At 45.8% G+C, this 24587-nt stretch overlaps 1 pseudogene; it reads right to left on the bottom strand.

Moving 5' to 3' along the window:
- Positions 1-24587, bottom strand: part of LOC120062864 — a 47476-nt pseudogene that overhangs the window by 12152 nt on the left and 10737 nt on the right.

Here is a 24587-nt window from a genome sequence, read left to right as displayed (position 1 = left end):
GAAAACAGGGACTAATATCCTGCTACATACCCTGAAATTGTCTGTATACGTAATACTTGATGTTTGCAAAAATAAAAATGAAAAGTTGTCGTTATTTGAAAGGGGCTCATTAATGTTATTGTACATCAGAGAGGCAAGAAGGATGGCGGAGCAGATGTTGAAAAACATTTATTATACCCCCCTCTAACCCAGGGTCTTATGGGGGGAAGGAGCGGTTCCAGAGAGCTATAGCCGAAGAAACAGGTAGCAGGTTAGGCGTTGCTCAAGTGAATGAATGGCTAGCAGAGCAGGATGCTTACACTCTGCATAAACAAATTCTACCCATGCCTTGTCCCAGTTTCAGGTAGATCTGTGACATGCAGGCCCTTGCAGATAAAAATGATGGAAATCGCTACATGCTAACAGTTATAGACATTTTCTCTAAAATAGTAAGGGTCTTAAAAAAAATGATTGGGGCAGAGGTGACCCGGGCCTTTGACCATCTTAAAAGAAGGAGGAGCACGCAAGAAAGTGCAGACTGACGGCGGAAAATAATTTTTTAATAATACTTTTCAGAAACTCATGAAAATGCAGAATATCGTACATTTCGCTACAGGTTCGGATTTGAAAGCTTCAGTTGTGGAACGCTTTAACAGAACTTTGAAGGAGAGGATGTGGAAATACTTTACAGCTCACAACAGATATATCGATATAGTTCAAGATTTAGTAAAGGGTTACAACTACCATAAGAGTATACGGATGAAGCCCTCCGAGGTCTCTTATGAAAACTCTTTAAAAATCTGTATGGTTTGTTCCCCCTTCGCCGTAAGAAAATAATTGATTTTAAATTCATAGTGGGGGACTTGGTGCGTATATCCAAGTTGAGGGGTGTTTTCGACAAAAAATATGAGCAATGTTACAGCGATGAGTTGTTCACAGTTACCGAATGTCTACCACGCATACCCCCTGTCTACAAGTTAAAAGATTATGACGGGGAGCTTATAGAGGGATCTTTTTATGAGAAGGAACTACAGAAGGTACAGATGGGTAAAGACAAAGTCTTTCACATGGAGGAGATTCTGGATCAAAAGAGAGAAAAATGTAAAAATGGGTGTTGGTCCGTTGGAAAAACTGGCCCCAAAAGTTCAACAGTTGGGTATTAGAGCACGATGTGGTGGAGGCAGCGGGGGTTAACTTAAACCCTCATGCATGATAAAAAACACCATCATTCGAGTGTACACAGAAGTGCATCATGGAACACAATGGATTTTACCTGACTCTCCCCAGTAATGCGTCTGCACATATATATATATATATATGAATAACCAAAGTTCGAATTATACAACCAATTTTCCAAAGCCTATAGAGTTATCAGAGGCCTGGGAAGTAGGTCTCAGCGAGATTACATACCCCCATAGTTGGTATAATATCAAGGATAAGGACCGTGATTTTTATTGCAAAAGGATCTCGGAACCCCCGCCTGACTTTGCCATGCTATCAGTCATTGTTTAAAAACAATATTAACAAACTAACAACCAGGACTAGTGCATAGTAATGTTAGCCAGGTGAGCCAGCCAGGGTAGCAGAACCTTGATGGCGGAGCTGGCTTGGTGAACTGTGGAACTTACAATGAACAGGTTTGTCTTGTTCCCCTCATAGAAAAGTCCTCTTGCTGGCATATGCTTCAGCTGTTGCCATGGGACACTGCTTCCTAGCAACACATCACGTTGGTACCGCAGATTCTGTGAAAACAAAAAATGATCAGAAAACGTAGGGGATGCCCCTCAAGAGAGACCACAAACACAAGACAAAGAAAAAGGTGAAAATGTTACATCATACCACAAGCTTCATTGAATCAATCATTTTCAGATGCATCATCCACTACAGTACCTAACATCACTGTATTGTTACCTTGTTCTGTCATAGCAGCTCCAATGGCCATTAACTGTAGTTTAACAGTACAAAGTGACTGTAGCTGAAGTCAATTTGTTGACATGCAAGGGGTACTCCTTTTAAATCAGCACTGATGTTTTTATTAGATAGTGGAGAGGTTGGGTTAGGCAGAGGAATGGCCATTCAGATAGAACATATCGCTGACAAGACATTTCCACCACTGCCTTTTTTGAAAAGCTGGCCAACTCTAGCCACAATGTGAAGCTGTAAAAACCCAGTGCCAAATGATCGGAGATTACAGGCCCTCCTGTCAATCCCTGACTTCCTTAATGAGTCTCACACTGACGGTCCCAGCCAATGCAGGTTTAGCCTAACTGTTTCTGGGAGCAAAAGACATGCAGAGGCTTTAGTAGAAGGGTGCAGTTCACCCTCGTACAACTGTGATTCTCCCACAGGGCCACATCATAGTGTTATTTTCAGTGTTTCAATAATGTATCATAGCAATAAAGTTGGTCCAGGCATTTGGCATCTCTCCTGGACCAGCTATCAGGAAAGATCAGCAGACATCTCTGTTTCAGCAGGGAAGGCCTTGTACATTAAGTTCCATACCAAAGTCAAGTGATGTGGACAGATGTAAATGATCATATTTAATGACAAATTTATGAAAGCCATCAAATTTTTAAAGGTTCTGCACAAAGAAATCAGAGGTAGGCTATTTAATTTCTCAACTATCCATCCACCACACATTCATGTTACAATAGGGCAATTCAACGTAACAGGGTGATGCTGAGACTCAGATTTTTCACTTAAAAATGTAAACCAAACAAAAACCAATGATTGCAAAGTTTAAAAAAATAAATGACTCTGCATCACTTTCTTACCGTGGAATTTGCCCAATAATAACCCATATCCTGAATTTAGAATTAGCTGAGAAACGTACGATAACATTAGCTTGTAATTCAAACCCCAGAAGAAGTAGGATTTGTAGTGAAAAACAAACAGGTTTGTCACTTATTAACCAAGAGGGCTATAGACCTGAACAGCCACAATGCTGCCACTGGTCTGTAACGCTGAGCAGTGGGTAGTTACTTGACAATTTAGCAGAACAGCTCAACTCCTTGTTTTCATTCAACTCCAAAAGGAAATGTAATACAGAACCAATTATTTCACTTACCTTTAGGACATACTCACTTCTTAAAACAGGTGCAAGCTCTGTGATTGAGATTCTTCATCCATTTTTGTCAAGCCTAAAACACTGGGGCAGTAAACTACAGCCAGTCAGGGGCCCAGGTCAGTCTACCTGACTGAAAGAATCCTAACCTAAACATGAAAAGCATGCTCTGACAACAGCTACATAACCGTCTCAATAGGTTCATAAAGAGAACAGTTCACTAATCTGTTATCAATGACCAAAACTCTGCCCTGGAAATTGGTTAACCCAACCTCATTGAATTGGGATCAGCAGTCCCATAGAAGGGTCTGACTGGCAAAGTGCTGACTGTAGGGCGTCACGACACTAAACAGTCTCGCTGTGCCAAACCTGGCTGAGAGAGCACTGTGCTGCTGCCACCCACACACACACCTCTGCACACAGAGCCTTGTGTCCAATGCACACTCTGCTGTTTCAGCACCTACTGTACTATACAGTCACATTAACCCCACAGGCAAACTAGCACAATTGATAAGAGGAAGTCAGAGTCCAAGCCAAACAAACTACAGACATACAATTCTTAGAAAAACACCATCTATTTGAATACCAATATACCATACCTGAGGAAATGGTGTAAACTAGATTCATGGTTTCAGATCTGAGGGTTTTAAATGTCAACGTTAATTGCAGGAAATGCCACTGATGATAAGAGTAGGGGTGAATATTCCTGTCAAAACATTCTGTGAATGAATGTTAGCGAACCATGCATGATATGGAGGGAGGGTGGACAAACTAACCGGTTGGGTCTTGCCGTTGATGTAGAAGGCCAGACGGTAGAGGCTCTTGTCGTGCTGAGGGAAGCAGCTCAGGCAGAGGAAGACACTACGGACACACATGTCCACCAGCATGCGGAAATGCTCAGTGGGGAGGGCCTTTGGCACCTCGACCATCTCTGGAGGGGGATCTGGCCACCTAGTGTAGCAGCTCCTCCAATCGCTTGTAGGAGTATGGGGGGGGGGGCTGGTGAGAGGACGAGGCCTTTGGTCAGGTGGATGGAACAGGCAGTGGATGAGAGCAGGGATCTATGGTTGGCTTTTAGCGCATCAGCCTCAGGTACTGTCACTGACATGGTGTCTACTACTTCTTGGTCCTCCAGCAAGATTACGGTCCCGTCCTCGTTGCTTTTCCCCCCCCACGTGAACCTTGAGGAATTCAGGGTTTAAAGAGGAGATTATCAAACATTAACATGATCCATTCTCAATATGTCCTACCCTCTCTAAAACACAACATTTATTGACTTCCACAATATCACTAAAGAACATCCCATTTAGGAAATAATAAAGCTGGTGGTCGGGTAGAATGCATTTCCATTACTGCATTTCAGGATAAAACAAACAAAATCCACCTATGTCTTCAACTGTAGGCTGGCCCTCCTTGATGGGGGTGATGTTCTCAGATGAAGAGGCACTGCCCTTCCCAGACTGAAGCTTAACATGGCTACTGTCCTGGGAGCTGGCGGGGTCTGTGAAGGCATCCTGGGTGGAGTTGGAGTCCGACAGCGTCACCACCACGCTGTCCTGACTGCGCTCTGCCAGGAGTCACAAACACAGGTCATGTGGCCAACTCTGAGCCTGGCCTGGGTGCCAGTCACACCCATGGCCCATCCTCTGGGTTCTCAAGGGATCAAACACAAAGCTGTTAAGGTTACCATTCAGGAATAAAATAGGTATGTGGATCCCAAGAATGAAAGGAGGTAAGTGTGTATAGTAGTGTAAATTCTCTATACACATCAGGATCATCAGCAGGAGAGCCATTCTAGTAATCATACAAACATAAAAGCACTAGACCTTAGTCAGCACCCAAGCCAATGAAAAACTAGGTGCCTGCCTTCTTCCTAAGCACATTGTGCAACCTCAGCAAGAAGATGCAGTCCTCTGCAGACAATAATCAAATTAGCAGGAGGGAAACAGTTCTATGAAAGGAGCTCTGGGGACTTGTTAAAGGCCTCCTGTAATTAGCCCAAAAATGTAGCCAATAGAGGTGTTGCAAGAAGGATTGCCCCTTAAAAAAAAAAGTGTGGGGTAGTGACCAAGTTGTGAACATTGTGGAACTCATTTCGGGACACCTTTACATTGAATAATTGTTTCCCCTAAAATTGTGCATATCACTAATGTCCTGAAGATGGATATAAGAGCAGTTTGTGGGAGGGACTTAAGTTCAGTACAATTCAGGGATGCCAGCCACATTGGACACCTGGGAATCATGTCAAGTTCTGGGGTGACTTAAAAGATATCGGGAGTTTGTTTTAAAACACCAACAAAAAAAAGCTACATTCCTGATTTGACAATAGTACGCCTCGTAATTGCTGACTGTTACCATGACGTGTTTTAAACAGGCATTAAGCAAGAAGGGCTTGGCACCCACTGGCAAACCTGCCTGCAAAAGGTGGTTCATTTCTGCCATCTAGCTCAAAGGATGTGTGCCAATGAGGTGCCAAACACATTCTGACTGATTTGGCGTTATATCATCATATCAACTGAACACAATTTCAATGAAAACACAGTAACTATGGCATAGTTTTCAAATACAATCAAATAGGTTAAGATCTTTGTTGCAAACGTAAGCCAACACCAAAACACAAGTCAAATAGTAGCCCACGGTCCAAATTACACGGCACACCATTCAGTGGATCGTTTGAGAGAGGACTGAATTTGTCCAGTGACAGCATTATTCCTTGGGATCTACATGCATATAAAACGACAAAGCAAGTGGCAGAAACAAGCAGGCAGGAACGAATCCGGAAAGGGTGACAGAAAAACTGGCAACATGGGTAATATGGCTGCAGTATTCAGACATTCAAGCTAGACAGGGCATAGGGGGAAAACAAAATGCCAAAGGCTGTTTTTAACAGTATAGTGGAAAGATATTTTGCAAAGCCATTTGTAATGAATGGTCAGTTTACATTCAATATACACAACAGCATTTATTTAATGACATCGTTTCACTTGTGGCAAATATTTGTGTTCACCCTTGACGTCTTTGCAACAATGTAAACAATACACAATGCTGCTGTGAATATAATTTCAGTTATGGGACATACTGGAGAAAAGGTAACCGGAGCCAATTGTACATTACTGTATGTAGCCCTATGCTTCTATAAGGGAAAAGCTACTAAGAATACTGCTTCATACATTGCATTTCAGCTTTTTTCAGGAACATATTAGGCAAATCTGGCCTCATTTCCTACTAAGTTTGAACTGACACACAAACACACTTATTTGTACAGTGTTATTACATGATTGCTTCCCCTCTGTAAAATATGCTCTTAAAAATGGTTCATAAATTGGGAGAAAAAGGTAAGAGTAAACTGCTTGTGTCCCTCATCACACTACTATCATGCAATGTTAAGTGCTAAAATGTAGAGCTAAGTTGCATCAGTGCATTAACTGATATCATATTGTGTTGGTAATTCATTTTGAAAAGCTACCTCTTTTATACTGAAGGATTTGTAACCCTGCTCTTATATTGTCTGTCAATATCGTCTATATTTGGACAGTATAGGTCTAGCAAAGTAGAAGAATTTAAATGACTCTTTACAAGGTGAGTGATTCACCCCACTCTGGTATTTTAAAACAGGACATTAATGTGTACTCTAAATGCAGCCCCTTCTCCACCCCTCCCTACTGTTCCAACTGACAGGTAACACTCAAGCAGCACTGCAAAACAAGCACTAGACTTTGGTTTAGTAATGAAACTGCACACAGTGAGAGGCATATTACAGAAACCAGTTCTTTGTCCCTCGTTCAGTTAAAAGTGTCAGAATAGCTACCAAACGTTCCTTGACACATAATATTTATATCAAGACAAACTTGGGACAAGTAAACTGCCTCCCTCTATAAGTGTCCTGTCAGTGTGACAAAATCTTCAATTCAGCTCAGTCGTTTCAAGTGAACCTGTAGTGAGATGTCATTGCCAGAACAATGCAGCAACTGTTCCCTGGGATCAGGTAAAACCTCTCAATGGAAGCCTGGCTGTGTCTTGCCTGTGGCTCTGTGTTGGTCATATGAGTCTAGAGTCAACACACTAAAAGCCTGCTGTGTCCAGAATAGAGCTATCTTTTACTGGCCATTACCCCCTTTTAAAAGACACCACATCTTATAGAGAACATATCGATATCCAAGTCTAAAGCGATAGCCAGCAAGCTTGCATTCTTTTCTAAAATAATTGCCCTGCTATGATTTGATGAGTAAGAATAGTCATCAGAAAAACCTGATGAAATCAATAGCTAAAAAAGGTCCAGTGCATCCGGTTTTATCTCAATATCAAATCATTTCTGGGTAACAATTAAGTATCTTACTGTGATCAATTCAAATGAGAAACAAAAATAGCTTTGTAGCAAAGAGCAATTTCTCAAGCAAGAATGCTGCTAGCACCGTCCAGGAGTGGTCTAAAAAGGGAGGGGAAAACTGAAAGTGAACTGTTATTGGCAGAGAGGTTTGGAACTCTTTCTTATTGGCAGGCCACCAAAATAGGCTGAAATTGCAGGCTCTTTTTAAACAACTCACACTAAAAAAGGAAATTATCACAATTTCCCATTATTATTCCCAACTCATGGAGCTCCCGAGAGGCGTCACTACAGACCCTGGTTCGATTCCAGGCTGTATCACAACCAGCCGTGATTGGGAGTCCCATAGGTCGGCGCACAATTGGCCCAGCGTCGTCCGGGTTTGGCCAGGGTAGGCCGTCATTGTAAATAAGAATTTGTTCTTAACTGACTTGCCTAGTTAAATAAAATAAATAAGAAAAAGAGTGTGGGTATATATATATATATATAAAACAGGAAAATCAAGTTGACTGCATTGGTCTTTAAAATTAGAAGCTAAAATCAAAACTTTATCAAATCAAAAGCCAAGAACACCTATTCTCAATCTAAATGGCTTCATAAGAGGTGATGAGAACCGTCACTCTCCTCACCCCAACCTGGGCTTGAACCAGGGACCCTCCGCACACAGCAACAAGTCATCATCTAAGCATTGTTACCTTTCGCTCCACAGCCCTTGCAGAGCAAGGGAAACAACTACTTCAAGGTCTCAGAGCGAATGACATCACCGATTGAAATGCCACTAGCGCGCACTGCTAACTAGCTAGCCATTTCACACATGGAGACAAGCGCTGCTGAAGTTACAATAGAAAACAATGATGTCATCAAAAGGAGAAGCAAGGGAAATGGGAAAGGAAAAGAGGGTGACCAGCACAAACTTCTATATATTAACACACAGGCCAGGACACCCTCTGCCAAACGCTACCTTCACACCTCTGTTTGCCTAAACTAAATGCTGTTGCATTTTTATAGAGCAGTAAAACAATATCCAAATAACCTGAGATGCCATATTGACCATTTCCCCATGATATCCCAATCACCCAGTGCTAATGGAGTCATTACTGGAACCAGAGCCATTATCATCATAGTGATTATCCTTCTAACCAACACTACTCCCCAGCGAAGAATGGGCCCAACCCCAGAGGCCCAGAGTCTAGGACTGGGACTGTACCATCAGCCTGTAGCTCCTCCTCATACTGTTTCCTCGTCTGCCGCCGCCGGAGGCTGTTACGTTTGGTCTGCCGCCGCCGGAGGCTGTTACGTTTGGTCTGCCGCCGCCGGAGGCTGTTACGTTTGGTCTGCTGCTGCCGCCGCCGGAGGGTGTTACGTTTGGTCTGCTGCTGCCGCCGCCGGAGGGTGTTACGTTTGGTCTGCTGCTGCTGCAGGGTGTTACGTTTGGTGTAATCGTGGTCGATCGGAGTGTCCGTGTAAGGTGGAGACGTCAGACCTGCGGCGTTGGATGACACAGCGCAGTGGGAGTCCTCGTCCATCATGGAGAGGGTTATCTCCCTGAGGTGAGAGGGGGTGGGGAGAAAACAAAAGGTTGGGCCAGAGGGGGGGAATTTCATGTGTTTCCTTTTGGTTTGTAGTCGAGTCACAGAATGAGCTTTATAAGAAAGAGCATAGATCCCAGGCTAAGGTCCCTCACTTTGTTGGACCTGGGCCTGCCCTTCTCTTCCCCCCTGGCAAAGGGTCCAGTGGCCACCTCAGCCAGGATGTTGAAGAAGATCATGCTCCAGGTCCAGTTCCTCAGACTCCAGCAGCTTGAGAGTTGCGCTCAGATGGAAGTACAGCTAGGGGGAGAGAGATGCCAGAGAGTCACACAGCTTTAATAGAGTTATACTCTCTCTATATATCTATTATTGAACAAAAGACTAGACCTAGAAACCCTTTGGTTTAAAACATGTGTACCTCCAAGGCCTCCATAGACAAGTCAGGGGAATTGTGATAGTGTATCTGGCAGCCTCCTTGTGCAGATAATGTGCTGCCTGCATGGGAAGAGAAAGAGACGAGAGAGCATCAGATCCTCATCTGATGGCTGTTACTAACACAGGATGAAAAGCTGGTTGCCATGGTCAATATCTTTCAATGGTCAAATGTCAGCCTTTAATGTACTGGAAAAACAAACAGATATATAGTGATTCTAGTGTAAGCTATAGAATGGAGCTATAGAATGGAAGTACTGGGTCTGGAGAGGTGAATAAGCAGTGAAGGTAACAGGGAAACACATACAGACAGAGCTGCTTCATCGGACCTCTGACTTTCCAGTTTCCATATAACTCACATCCCCTTCCCCCTCTTCCACTGTACTGACCTCCATGAAGATTTCTGCTCCATTGAGCCCTAGGGCTCCCCTGTCTGTATAAATCTAGTCTGCAAGGCAGACCTATGAATCACTTGAGTCCACAGATCGTTTCCCCTGCTGTGCACCTGTTTGTAGAGCTGGATGTATTCCCGGGGTGGCTGCTTGCATTTCTCAGCCATCTTCCCCAGCATGTAGTGAATGAACCACTCTTCCTCTGCCCCCTCACACCGAGACGCCCCCTGGAAACACGTCTCCAGCATGGTCTCTCTCCTCCATCTGAAATACACACACACACTATAACCGCTACTGTCAACAGTGAGTTCTCTCTATTAGACAGTTCAATTTACTGAACAATGAATTCACACACAGCATGACCAGAAGTGACATCCATTAAGTTTAGAAAAGTAGAACACAAAACAGTGCATGAGTATTCTATACACTGGTTGTCCACTGCACTGGTTTGATGACCTCGGAGGGAAGCTCGCTCCTCCACTGTTTGAGTTGGCGCGAGGTGAAGGAGTACAGGGTGTAGGACATGGTGCCGTACTCGATCCACAGAGCCAGGTTGGTGCTGTCCATCTCCAAGGGCCCTCTTAAAGCAGTGCTTCCACATGGGGCCATCGCTCTTCAGTTCGTTGCAGTTTATCTTGTCCTGGATGGGGCCATCGCTCTTCCGTTCAAGAGTTTAACTTGTCCTGGATGTGGCTGGCCCTCGCCAGAGCCATGCCAGCCCACGAGTCACCCCCATCCCCCCAACACACACACAGCATTGAGCATGCCAAGGAAATGTCATTTTCTTCATGACATGAAATTCACTTGTAAGGTAAAATACTTCAAACAACTCAAGGTAATATGAGTATCTTAAAAAGCACAACCACAATTACATTTGACTTGTTTTTTTCCTGACCTGTTTTGACACTGACCTGTTTGGATGTCATGCACATAGAACTTAATGGCCTTGGACTGCTCCTTGTTCTCAAAGTACTAGTCAGCCAGGAGGTAGGAGATCTCATTGACAACAGGGGGTGCTGGAGCACCCCTCTCAGGAAGGCAATGTACCGGCTCCTGGGTGGGAACATAACGACTGGATGATCTACTATGCTGCTACTGTCAGGTCTGACAGCAGTCTTACAGATTCAACTAGAATCTGATACATATAGCGATCCTCTCTAATCCTGATTTGAGATGATGGGTCCTGACTAGTACTCCCAAGTCTCCCATTTAGATCAATGTGTGATTTATAAAGGTTTCAGCTATTGTGTGCAGGTGCATTCAATTTGTAAATCAGACATGTAACTGCCAAAATAAAAGGAAATAAGGGATGCAAAGTATATTGAAAGCTTCCAAACAGCTGTGGTTCCTGAGTTAATTAAGCAATTAACATCCCATAATGCTTAGGGTCATGTATGTCAGGACCCGGTGTGAGAAACAGTCACTAATAGGTCGGCAGAACCCAGAAGATGAGGCAGACACAGCAGTACTAGAGACGGTGGTTTAATCAAGGTAAAAGATCTTCAGGCAAAAATATAAATCCACAACGTCAAAAGTAAAGCCAAGAGAAAAAAATTGATATCCTCCAAAATACAAAGGAAATCCACAAAGTGGTGAGAACAGCAGGGAAAAAACAAACCTAAAAAGACTAATCAAAAATAAACAAGAACAAAACCAGAGTACCTCTGGAAAATCCAACAAGAGAAATATATGTTCACAGCATGGCTGGGGCTGGGTGCTAACATACAAACACAGAGCAAAGAACTGAGAGACACTAATGGTTTAAATACCTACAAGGAAATGAGGCACAGGTGAAAACAATAACTAGAAGGGAAAAAAACAAAAGGTTCAAAAAGGCGCAATGGGGACATCTAGTGACCAAAACCTGAATAGTCCTGGCCAAAACCTGACAGAATCCCCCTCCTAGGAACGGCTCCTGACGTTCCTACCAGCCTTCTCAGGGTGGAGGGCCCTGAACTGACGAATGAGGTCAGGGTCCAGTATGTCTTTGGCAGGAACCCAGGAGCGCTCCTCGGGACCGTAGCCTTCCCAGTCCACCAGATACTGCCAGGACCGCTGCACCCGGCGGGAATCCAGTATCTGATGGACGGTATAAGCCGACTGGCCTCCGATGACACGGGGCGGAGGGGGAGGTCTGCCTGCCGGGATAAGGGGAGAAAAAACAACAGGTTTTAATAAAGAAATGTGAAACGTGGGATTAATCTTAAGGGATCTGGGTAAGTGCAGGCGAAAAGTAACGGGGTTCACTCTCCTGGCAACCTTAAAGGGACCGATGAATTTCTGGGACAGCTTGCGAGACTCCACCCGTAGCGGTAAATTCTTAGTTGAGAGCCATACTCTCTGACCGAGGCGCAGGGTAGGCCCGGGACGGCGACGTCTGTTGGCTTGTTGTTGGTACCGCTGTGAGGAACGCAGAAGACTAAGACGGGCCTTCTTCCACGTAAGCCGACAGCGTCTGATGAACCTCAAGGCTGAAGGCACTCTGACTTCTGCCTCCTGGTCCGGGAACAATGGAGGAGCATAGCCAAACTGACACTCGTGCGGGGACATACCAGTGGAGGAGGAGCACAAAGTGTTGTGCGCGTACTCGGCCCAAACCATGAAGGACGACCATGTGGATGGGTTGTTGGAGACCATACATCTGAGGGTGGTTTCCAGCTCTTGATTCATCCTCTCGGTTTGGCCGTTGGACTCCGGATGGTACCCTGAAGATATAGGGGCCACTGCCAGTCTGAGTTGGCAGAAGGCCTTCCAAAACCTTGAGGCGAACTGGGGACCTCTGTCGGAAACCATATCTTGCGGAATGCCGAAGACTCGGAACACATGGTTAATCACCAACTCAGCCGTTTCCTTGGCAGAAGGTAATTTAGTCAAGGGGACGAACCTGGCCGCCTTAGAAAACCTGTCGATGATGACTAGGATAGTAGTATTACCATGGGACGGAGGAAGGCCAGTAATAAAGTCCAATGAGATATGGGACCAGGGTCGGTGGGGAATAGATAAAGGGTGAAGGAGTCCTTGAGGGCGGAGGTGAGAAGATTTGCCCTGGCAGCACACGGGACAGGCCTTGACGAAAGTGGCAACGTCTTCTTTTATGGTGGGCCACCAGAACTTACGCTGGATAAACTCCAAGGTGCGACCTACGCCCGGGTGACAGGTGAGGCGAGAGGAGTGCCCCCACAGAAGGACCTGGGTCCTCGCTGCCTTGGGAACAAACAACCGATTGGCAGGACCTCCTTTAGGACCCGGTTCGATGGCTTGAGCTCGTTTCACTGTATCCTCAACTTGCCACGAGATCGGAGCCACGATCTTAGCTGCAGGAAGGACAGGCATGTCAGTATCTTCTCGAATGGCAGGAGCGTAGACTCGTGACAAGGCGTCCGGTTTGAGATTCTTCGACCCGGGTCTATAGGTGAGGATAAACTGGAATCGATTGAAGAAAAGAGACCATTGAGGTTGTCTGGAGTTCAACCGCTTCGCCTGCTGGATATACTCCAGATTTTTGTGGTCCGTAAGCACTTGAAACGGTTGAGAAGCCCCCTCGAGCCAGTGTCTCCATTCCTTCAATGCCATCTTAACCGCTAGGAGTTCACGATCCCCCACATCGTAGTTCCTCTCGGCCGGGGTAAGCCGGTGAGAGAAGAAGGCGCAAGGGTGAAGCCTCTTGTCTTCACCCCTCTGAGACAGGACAGCTCCAACACCAACCTCTGATGCGTCTACCTCCACCACAAAAGGTTCCTCCGCCGTCGGTAGTGTCAGGATGGGAGCAGAGAGGATGCGCTGCTTGAGTCCTTGGAAGGCCATCTCAGCTTCTTCTCCCCACAGAAACCTTGCGTTGCCACCCTTGGTTAAAGCTGAGAGAGGGGCTGCCAGCAAGCTGAAGTTCTTGATGAACTTGCGGTAAAAGTTAGTGAAGCCCAGGAAACGCTGAACTTCCTTAACGGACTTGGGGGTGGGCCAATCCGCTACCGCCCCTACCTTCCTGGGGTCCATCTGGACTCGACCGGGTTCCACTACAAATCCCAGGAATTGTACTCGGGAGGAATGGAATTCACATTTTTCCGGCTTAACGTACAAATGGCTGTCAAGGAGGCGTTTGAGTACTTGTCTGACATGCTTAGTGTGTTCTTGAAGGGAGCTAGAAAAGATGAGGATGTCATCCAAGTAAACAAACACGAAGATGTTCAGCATATCCCTAAGCACATCGTTTATGAGCGCTTGGAACACAGCCGGGGCGTTGGTCAGGCCGAAGGGCATCACCAAGTATTCGTAGTGACCAGTAGGCGTGTTGAAAGCGGTCTTCCACTCGTCACCGGGTCTGATCCGCACAAGATGGTATGCGTTCCGCAGGTCAAGCTTAGTGAAGACAACTGCTTCCTGGAGCAGCTCAAAGGCTGTGGCCATAAGGGGTAGCGGGTAGCGGTTACGGACGGTTATGGCATTGAGTCCCCGGTAGTCGATGCAAGGACGTAATCCACCGTCTTTTTTGGCCACAAAGAAAAACCCTGCTCCCGCCGGCGAGGTGGATGGACGCATGAGGCCTGCTGCCAGAGCCTCCTTGATGTAGGTATCCATAGCAGCTCGTTCGGGAGGAGATAGGGAAAAGATCCGACCCCTGGGAGGGCAGGTGCCCGGAAACAGGTCGATGGGGCAATCGTAAGGTCTATGGGGTGGTAGTCTGGTGGCCCTCTGTTTGCTAAATACCGGTTTGAGGTCATGGTAACACTCGGGAACTCGGGACAGGTCGATGGATTCTTGAGACTCGGGAGGGGAACTCGGGAAGATACAAGTGGCTTGGCACGTAGGACCCCACTGCTTGATAGTGCCCACAGACCAGTCGATGTGAGGGTTATGGCTGTGAAGCCAGGGGTATCCAAGGACGAGAGGGAACTCGGAACAGGAGATCAGATGAAAGTTCATCACTTCCTGGTGTTGGGAAACTGAAAGTCGCAAGGGGGTAGTGACACGAGTGACAAGTCCAGATCCCAAAGGGCTTCCATCCAACGTAGTAACCCTTATGGGGTCACTTAGAGGTTCAGAGGGAACGCCATTCTCCTTCGCCCAGACACCATCCATGAAGTTACCTGCGGCCCCAGAGTCTACCAAGGCTTGAAGAGGAAGCTCGTGGTTGTCCCAGGAAAGGGTAACTGGAATGAGCAGGCGGGAGTTGGATGGATGGGAGGAGGTTATGTTTCCCGTTACAGTCCTCCCAGGCCTGCACGGGAGAGTGCGTTTCCCTGGAGCCCGGGACACGTGGAGCGGAAATGGCCCGGTTTGCCGCAATATAGACAGCATCGCTCCCTCATCCGGCGGTCTCTCTCAGCCTGGGAGATGCATCCAACCTGCATGGGTTCTGGTGGAGCCAGCGAGGATAAAGGTGGAGACTCGGAGCTGGAACCGATAGGAGCTAGGGTGAGAGGTCTACGGTTGAGTTCTCTCTCTCTCAGACGCTGGTCTATGCGCGAGGCCAACTTGATAAGGGACTCGAGGTTGTCCGGTGGTTCCCGAGTGGCCAGTTCATCTTGGATGGTGTCGGAAAGACCCTTCAAAAAGCACGCTGTGAGCGCCTCGTCGTTCCAGCCACTCGCTGCTGCCACCGTGCGGAACTGGATGGCATAGTCCGTCACGCTGCGCCGTCCTTGGCGGAGAGTCAGGAGCTGTTTGGCTGAGTCAGGGCCGCTGGTAGGACCTTGAAACACTCGCTTGAATTCTTCAGCAAAGGTAGAGTAGCTGGCACAGCAGGGACTTTGGGCATCCCACACAGCAGTAGCCCAGGCTAGGGCTTTTTCCGACAACAGGGTGATGATATATGCTATCTTGGACCGGTCGGTGGGAAACGACGAGGGTTGCAGCTCGAAGGAGAGAGAACATTGGGTGAAAAACCCCTTACAAACACTCGGATCACCTGAGAACCGTTGGGGAGGTGGCAGACGAGGTTCAGCCAGGGGGTTAACTTGAATCTGATGTACTGGAGCAGACGCGGTTGCCGGGGAAAGTCGATCAGAAATCTGCTTTATGGAAGTCAGCATCTCCGACAGAAGTTGAGAATATCTAGCCATTAAGGCCTCTTGCTGAACCAGAGCAGCTTCGTGACGTTGGACAGTCCCCTCGTGGTGGGACAGCATTGAAAAAAAATCCTGGGTACTGGCTGCCTCTGGGTTCATTTTAATGGCTCTGTGTTTCTGTCAGGACCCGGTGTGAGAAACAGTCACTAATAGTCGGCAGAACCCAGAAGATGAGGCAGACACAGCAGTACTAGAGACGGTGGTTTAATCAAGGTAAAAGATCTTCAGGCAAAAATATAAATCCACAACGTCAAAAGTAAAGCCAAGAGAAAAAATGGATATCCTCCAAAATACAAAGGAAATCCACAAAGTGGTAAGAACAGCAGGGAAAAAACAAACCTCAAAAGACTAATAAAAAATAAACAAGAACAAAACCAGAGTACCTCTGGAAAATCCAACAAGAGAAATATATGTTCACAGCATGGCTGGGGCTGGGTGCTAACATACAAACACAGAGCAAAGAACTGAGGGACACTAATGGTTTAAATACCTACAAGGAAATGAGGCACAGGTGAAAACAATAACTAGAAGGGGAAAAAAACAAAAGGTTCAAAAAGGCGCAATGGGGACATCTAGTGACCAAAACCAGAATAGTCCTGGCCAAAACCTGACAATGTATAAAAACAATGCCCAGTTGCCCATTATTCTGGCTACCATGGGTAGAAGAGATCTCAGTGCGGGGTCTCAAAAGGAGCATAGGGGGTTTAAAGTGTGTAGGTGTCAGTCAAACCAACTGAACACTTATGGAAGATTCTGGAACGGCACCTGTGACAGTGTTTTCCACCACCATCAACAAAACACCAAATTATGTAATTTCTTGTGGAAGAATGGTGTCGCATCCCTCCAATAGAGTTCCATACACTAGTAGAATATATGCCAAGGTGCATTGAAGCTGTTTTGGCGGCTTGTAGTGGCCCAACGCCTTATTAAGACACTATGTTGGTGTTTCCTTTATTTTGGCAGTTACCTATATATTTCAATGCATAATGATTTGTACAGTGTCATCACCTATAATGAATGGTCATAACGTGATGTATAGGCCTAAACAGCAGGGTTATGGTCAATTCCAATAAATTCACTCATGAAGTGAAGAATTTACATAGAAATCAATTCAAATTTCAACAATCTTTAAGTTACGGAATTGGAATGAGACTTCTGAGTGTTTGAATTGGAAATTGAAATAGTTAAAAAAGTCATCTTTGGAATTCAATATTTGTACAGTTCACAGTCAATGGAATTAATGCACAAAAACGGACCTCTGGATATGTTTAAAAATCATTTCAATTTGTATTACTATATTTCTAGTATCGCTAGGCTATCTAAACAGTGACATAATCGGCCTGAAAGCCTGAGGGAATTTGGATTTGTGGATAATATTGAATTGGGAATTGAATTCAGAGTGACCTGGAATTTAAATTGAATTTACAGGTAGAGGGAATTTAATTCTAATAGAATTTAAGGAATTAACCCCAAATCTGCTAAACAGTTCTACATGACATGTAAAGTCAGGCTGTGGCTACATCCAGTCAATTAGCATTTGTGACTCATAAATGCCCTGCACTGACCTTTAAAGGTGGTGAGGGTAGGTAGCAACACATCTGCCACGCTGATTCTCAACACTGGAGCCCCCCAGGGGTGCGTGCTCAGTCCCCTCCCGTACTCCCTGTTCACCCACGACTGCATGGCCAGGCACAACTCCAACACCATCATTAAGTTTGCATACGACACAACAGTGGTAGGCCTGATCACCGACAACGACGAGACAGCCTATAGGGAAGAGGTCAGAGACCTAGCCGGGTGGTGCCAGAATAACAACCTATCCCTCAACGTAAACAAGACTAAGGAGATGATTGTGGACTACAGGAAAAGGAGCACCGAGCACGCCCCCATTCTCATCGACGGGTCTGTAGTGGAGCAGATTGAGAGCTTCAAGTTCCTTGGTGTCCACAACAACAAACTAGAATGGTCCAAACACGCCAAGACAGTCGTGAAGAGGGCACGACAAAGCCTATTCCCCATCAGGACACTAAAAAGATTTGGCATGGGTCCTGAGATCCTCAAAAGGTTCTACAGCTGCAACATCGAGAGCATCCTGACTGGTTGCATCACTGCCTGGTACGGCAATTGCTCGGCCTCCGACCGCAAGGCCCTCCAGAGTGTAGTGCATATGGCCCAGTACATCACAGGGGCTAAGCTGCCTGCCATCAGGACCTCTATGCCAGGCAGTGTTAGAGGAAGGCCCTAAATATTGTCAACAACCCCAGCCACCCCAGTCATAGACTGTTCTCTCTACTACCGCATGGCAAGCGGTACCGGAGTGCCAAGTCTAGGACAAAAAGGCTTCTCAACAGTTTTTACCCCCAATCAGACTCCTGAACAGGTAATCAAATGGCTACCCGAACTATCTGCATTGTGTTCCCCTCCACCCCTCTTTTACGCTGCTGCTACTCTCTGTTTATCATATATGCATAATCACTTTAACTATACATTCATGTACATACTACCTCAATTGGCCCGACCAACCAGTGCTAACATTGGCTACTCGGGCTATCTGCATTGTGTCCCGCCACCCGCCAACCCCTCTTTACACTACTGCTACTCTCTGTTCATCATATATGCATAGTCACTTTAACCATCGCTACACGTACATACTACCTCAATCAGCCCGACTAACCGGTGTCTGTATGTAGCCTTGCTACTTTTATAGCCTCGCTACTTTTATAGCCTCGCTGCTGTTATTTTTCACTGTCTGTTGTTTTTATTTCTTTACTTATCTATTGTTCACCGAATACCTTTTTTGCACTATTGGTTAAGTAAGCATTTCACTGTAAGGTCCACACCTGTTGTATTCGGCGCACGTGACAAATAAACTTTGATTTGATTCCAGCCGTGCCCTCGGTGTAGGCTGACACCTCATCCATAGTGAGGATGGGAGTGTCACTGTAGGACACAATGCCAGAGATCCTCTTCAGCAGGTTAGCCAGGTCAGCAGACACCGTGCTTATCTTGTAGCTATCAAACTGAGGCACTCTTGGGCTTAAAGTACTGGAACATGAAGAGGGCGTGGCTCCAAAGGAGTTCCACCTGCTCTCCATAGAAAAACACAGTTAGTTATGATGATAAGCAAAACATTTATAGTGTACTGTTAAAAAAATCCTAGTACTAACGCACGCATGCACACACACTTTTTAAAACTCGCCACCAAAGAGTTTGCCCTAAGATTCAACTCTTCCTAAGTGAAACCCTGGTGATTCCCTCTAGCATGATAAGAGACTAACAGCACAGGCTGGTACATTCTGATGCAGAGGCAGTCAGATAATTAATCTCATTCAAACTCCCTGAAAGTGAATCAATTGCTTTCTTCCTCCTGTATTGACCTGCTCGAGTGGAGTTCCTGGGTCGTATGACTCAGTGGACCAACCAGTAGTTAATTAGTCGGGGGACTGCATTCATTAACTAATGAACCTTGTCCCTTTGGAACAGAGTCTATTCATCATGCAATTACAGCGTATCACAGTTACACTACAAGCCAATCCCAGTGCGTAAACAACCTAATGTGAAATTGACCGCCACCTAGTGGCCAGTTGAACACACTACATGATCTCTATTAGCTAATCCTCAGAAATGTGAATGGCATTGAAAGATTGACAGTCAGTAATATGACATTAAGAGGGTTGGGTGTTTGACCTGTTGAGCAGAGTGCTCCTCTTGATAGCGGGCCATGATCTTCTTGCTGGGGTAAGCATACAGGCAGCAGAGGCACTGCTCCAAGCCCATCTCCATCTCCTCTTTGTAGGGATGAGTATCCTCCGCTTTAGAGGGAGACCGCTCTTTCTCCAGAACACGAACCTGAACCATGAACATGAAGACAACAATGAGGTTAGTTCTATCCTGATTAAACTTTGACAAATACTTTGAAAGACATTAGAAACTAATTAAAACCATATCATAGGAAAACAAAAACAGAGAATTGACTGAGCTGACGGAGGATGTCCACACAATCTCAGCTCTGTTGACCGACTCACATAGCACCTGAACAGAGCTCCATCTGAGTTGCAGCACCAGGAGCGGTGGCCCAGGTACTCGCCGTGTTGAGCAGCATCAGGGAGGAGGGCAGAATGGGGGTGTTAGAGTTATCTGAAGAGAGTCACAGGAAACAGCAAGACATTTTAGGGCTTCCAGCATAGATTTAAATAGGGCATTATAGCAGTTATGAACAGGATGGACTTCACCACCACATACACATACACACATATATATACAGTGGGGCAAAAAAGTATTTAGTCAGCCACCAATTGTGCAAGTTCTCCCACTTAAAAAGATGAGAGAGGCCTGTAATTTTCATCATAGGTACACTTCAACTATGACAGACAAAATGAGAAAAAAAATCCAGAAAATCACATTGTAGGATTTTTTATGAATTTATTAGCAAATTATGGTGGAAAATAAGTATTTGGTCACCTACAAACAAGCAAGATTTCTGGCTCTCACAGACCTGTAACTTCTTCTTTAAGAGGCTCCTCTGTCCTCCACTCGTTACCTGTATTAATGGCACCTGTTTGAACTTGTTATCAGTATAAAATACACCTGTCCACAACCTCAAACAGTCACACTCCAAACTCCACTATGGCCAAGACCAAAGAGCTGTCAAAGGACACCAGAAACAAAATTGTAGACCTGCACCAGGCTGGGAAGACTGAATCTGCAATAGGTAAGCAGCTTGGTTTGAAGAAATCAACTGTGGGAGCAATTATTAGGAAATGGAAGACATACAAGACCACTGATAATCTCCCTCGATCTGGGGCTCCACGCAAGATCTCACCCCGTGGGGTCAAAATGATCACAAGAACGGTGAGCAAAAATCCCAGAACCACACGGGGGGACCTAGTGAATGACCTGCAGAGAGCTGGGACCAAAGTAACAAAGCCTACCATCAGTAACACACTACGCCGCCAGGGACTCAAATCCTGCAGTGCCAGACGTGTCCCCCTGCTTAAGCCAGTACATGTCCAGGCCTGTCTGAAGTTTGCTAGAGAGCATTTGGATGATCCAGAAAAAGATTGGGAGAATGTCATATGGTCAGATGAAACCAAAATATAACTTTTGGGGAAAAACTCAACTCGTCGTGTTTGGAGGACAAAGAATGCTGAGTTGCATCCAAAGAACACCATACCTACTGTGAAGCATGGGGGTGGAAACATCATGCTTTGGGGCTGTTTTTCTGCAAAGGGACCAGGACGACTGATCCGTGTAAAGGACAGAATGAATGGGGCCATGTATCGTGAGATTTTGAGTGAAAACCTCCTTCCATCAGCAAGGGCATTGAAGATGAAACGTGGCTGGGTCTTTCAGCACGACAATGATCCCAAACACACCGCCCGGGCAACGAAGGAGTGGCTTCGTAAGAAGCATTTCAAGGTCCTGGAGTGGCCTAGCCAGTCTCCAGATCTCAACCCCATAGAAAATCTTTGGAGGAAGTTGAAAGTCCGTGTTGCCCAGCAACAGCCCCAAAACATCACTGCTCTAGAGGAGATGTGCATGGAGGAATGGGCCAAAATACCAGCAACAGTGTGTGAAAACCTTGTGAAGACTTACAGAAAACGTTTGACCTCTGTCATTGCCAACAAAGGATATATAACAAAGTATTGAGATACACTTTTGTTATTGACCAAATACTTATTTTCCACCATAATTTGCAAATAAATTCATAAAAACTCCTACAATGTGATTTTCTGGATTTTTTTTTCTCATTTTGTCTGTCATAGTTGAAGTGTACCTATGATGAAAATTACAGGCCTCTCTCATCTTTTTAAGTGGGAGAACTTGCACAATTGGTGGCTGACTAAATACTTTTTTGCCCCACTGTATATATACACACACAAGTATGTGGACACCCCTTCAAATTAGTTGATTCAGCTATTTCAGCCACACCCGTTACTGACAGATATATAAAATCAAGCACACAGCCATGCAATCTTCATAGACAAACATTGGCAGTATAATGGCCTTACTGGAAAACTCAGTGACTTTCTAACAAGCCACCTTCCCAACAAGTCAGTTTGTCAAATTTCTGTCCTGCTAGAGCTGCACCGGTCCACTGTGCTGTGGACTGGTGCAGTGCTGTGTTATTGTGAAGTGGAAACATCTAGGAGCAGCAACGGCTAAGCCACGAAGTGGTAGGTCACACAAGCTCACAGAACGGGACCGGCAAGTGATGAAGCACGTAGCGCTTAAAAATCATCTGATGTCAGGTTGCAACACTCACTACAAATTCCAAACTACCGTTGGAAGCAACTTCAGCACAATAACTGTTCATCGGGAGCTTCATGAAATGGGTTTCTATGGCCGAGCAGCCGCACACAAGCCTAAGATCATCATACACAATGCCAAGCGTCAGCTGGAGTGGTGTAAAGTTCGCCGCCATTGGACTCTGGAGCAGTGGAAACGCGTTCTCTGAAGTGATAAAGTGCATTGGAGAGGTTGTACCTACTGTGAATATTAAAACCTACCCTAACCAGAAACCGTGGATAGATGGCGGAATTCACACAAAACAAAGCGCGAACCACCGCATTTAACCATGGAAAGATGACTGGGAATATGGCTGAATATAAACAGTGTAGTTATTCCCTCCGCAAGGCAATCAAACAAGCAAAATGTCGGTAAAGGGACAAAGTGGAGTTGCAATTCAACGGCCCAGACACGAGATGTATGTGGCAGGGTTTACAGGCAATTAAAGACTACAAAAAGAAAACCAGCCATGTCAGACACAGACGTCTTGCTTCCAGACAAACTAAACACCTTCTTTGCCCGCTTTGAGGATAATAGTGCCACCGACGCGGCCCACTACCAAGGACTGCAGGCCCCCCCCTCTCCTTCTCCATGGCCAACATGAGTAAGACATTTCAACGTGTTAACCCTCGCAAGGCTGCCGGCCCAGACGGCATCCCTAGCTGCGTCCTCAGAGCATGTGCAGACCAACTGGCTGGTGTGTTTATAGACATATTCAATCGCTCCCTATCCCAGTCTGCTGTCCCCACATGCTTCAAGATGGCCACCATTGTTCCTATACCCAAGAAAGCAAAGGTAACTGAACTAGATGACTATCACCCCGTAGCACTCACTTGTCATCATGAAGTGCTTTGAGGCTAGTTAAGGATCATATCACCTCTACCTTACCTGACAACCTAGACCCACTTCAATTTGCTTACTGCCCCAATAGATCCACAGAAAAGGCAATCGCCATCACACTGCCCTATCCCATCTGGACAAGAGGAATACCCATGTAAGAATGCTGTTCATTGACTACAGCTCAGCATTCAACACCATGGTACCCTCCAAGCTCATCATTAAGCTTGAGGCCCTGGGTCTCAACCTCGACCTGTGCAATTGGGTCCTGGACTTTGACGGGCCGCCCCCAGGTGGTGAAGGTAGGAAACAACACCACTTCGCTGATCCTCAACACTGGGGCCCCACAAGGGTGTGTGCTCAGCCCCCTCCTGTATTCCCTGTTCACCCATGACTGCGTGGCCATGCACGCCTCCAACTCAATCATCAAGTTTGCAGGCGACACAACAGTAGTGGGCTTGATTACCAACAATGACGAGACAGCCTACAGGGAGGTGGGTGAGGGCACTCGGAGTGTGGTGTCAGGAAAACTCAACGTCAACAAAACAAAGGAGATGATGGTGGACTTCAGGAAACAGCAGAGGGATCACCCCCCCTATCCACATCGACGGGACAGCAGTGGAGAAAGTGGAACGTTTTAAGTTCCTCGGCGTACACATCACAGACAAACTGAAATGGTCCACCCACACAGACAGTGTGGAAAAGAAGGTGCAACAGCGCCTATTCAACCTCAGGAGGTTGAAGAAATTTGGCTTGTCACCTAAAACCCTCAAACTTTTACAGATGCACAATTGAGAGCATCCTGTCGGGCTGCCTGGTACGGCAACTACACCGCCCTCACCTGCAAGGCTCCTCAGAGGGTGGTGCGGTCTGCACAACAAATCACCGAGGGCAAACTACCTGCCCTCCAGGACACCTACAGCACCCGATATCACAGGAAGGCCAAAAAGATCATCACGGACAACAATCACCCAAGCCACTGCCTGTTCACCCCGCTACCATCCAGAAGGCGAGGTCAGTAAAGGTGCATCAAAGCTGGGACCGAGACTGAAAAACAGCTTCTATCTCAAGGCCATCAGACTGTTAAACAGCCATCACTAACACAGAGATGCTGCTGCCTACATACAAACTCAAATCATTGGCCACTTTAGTAAATGGATCACTAGTCACTTTATACAATGCACTCTAAATAATTCCACTTTAATACTGTTTACACATCTTACATTACTCATCTCATATGTATATACTGTATTTTATACCATCTATTGCATCTTGCCTATGCCGCTCGGTCATCGCTCATCCATATATTTCTATGTACATATTCTTATTCCATCCCTTTAGATTTGTGGTTATTAGATAGTTGTTGTGGAATTGTTAGATTACTTGTTAGATATTACTGCACTGTCGGAATTAGAAGCACAAGCATTTCGCTACACTCGCATTAACATCTGCTAACCATGTTTATGTGACCAATAACATTTGATTTGATTATTTTTAATCACGCTTCACCATCTAAAAGTCTGATCGACGAATCTGGGTTTGGCGGATGCCAGGAGTACACTACCTGCCCCAATAAATAGTGCCACCTGTAAAGTTTAAAATGGTCTGGGGCTGTTTTTCCATGGTTCGGACTAGGCCCCTTAGTTCCAGTGAAGGGAAATCTTAACCCGACAGCAT

This window comes from Salvelinus namaycush, chromosome 18 (genome assembly GCF_016432855.1).
Source record: "Salvelinus namaycush isolate Seneca chromosome 18, SaNama_1.0, whole genome shotgun sequence".
NCBI classification, from domain to species: domain Eukaryota; kingdom Metazoa; phylum Chordata; class Actinopteri; order Salmoniformes; family Salmonidae; genus Salvelinus; species Salvelinus namaycush.
Note: the sequence above shows the minus strand (reverse complement) of the source record. Positions and strands in the feature narration are given on the sequence as shown.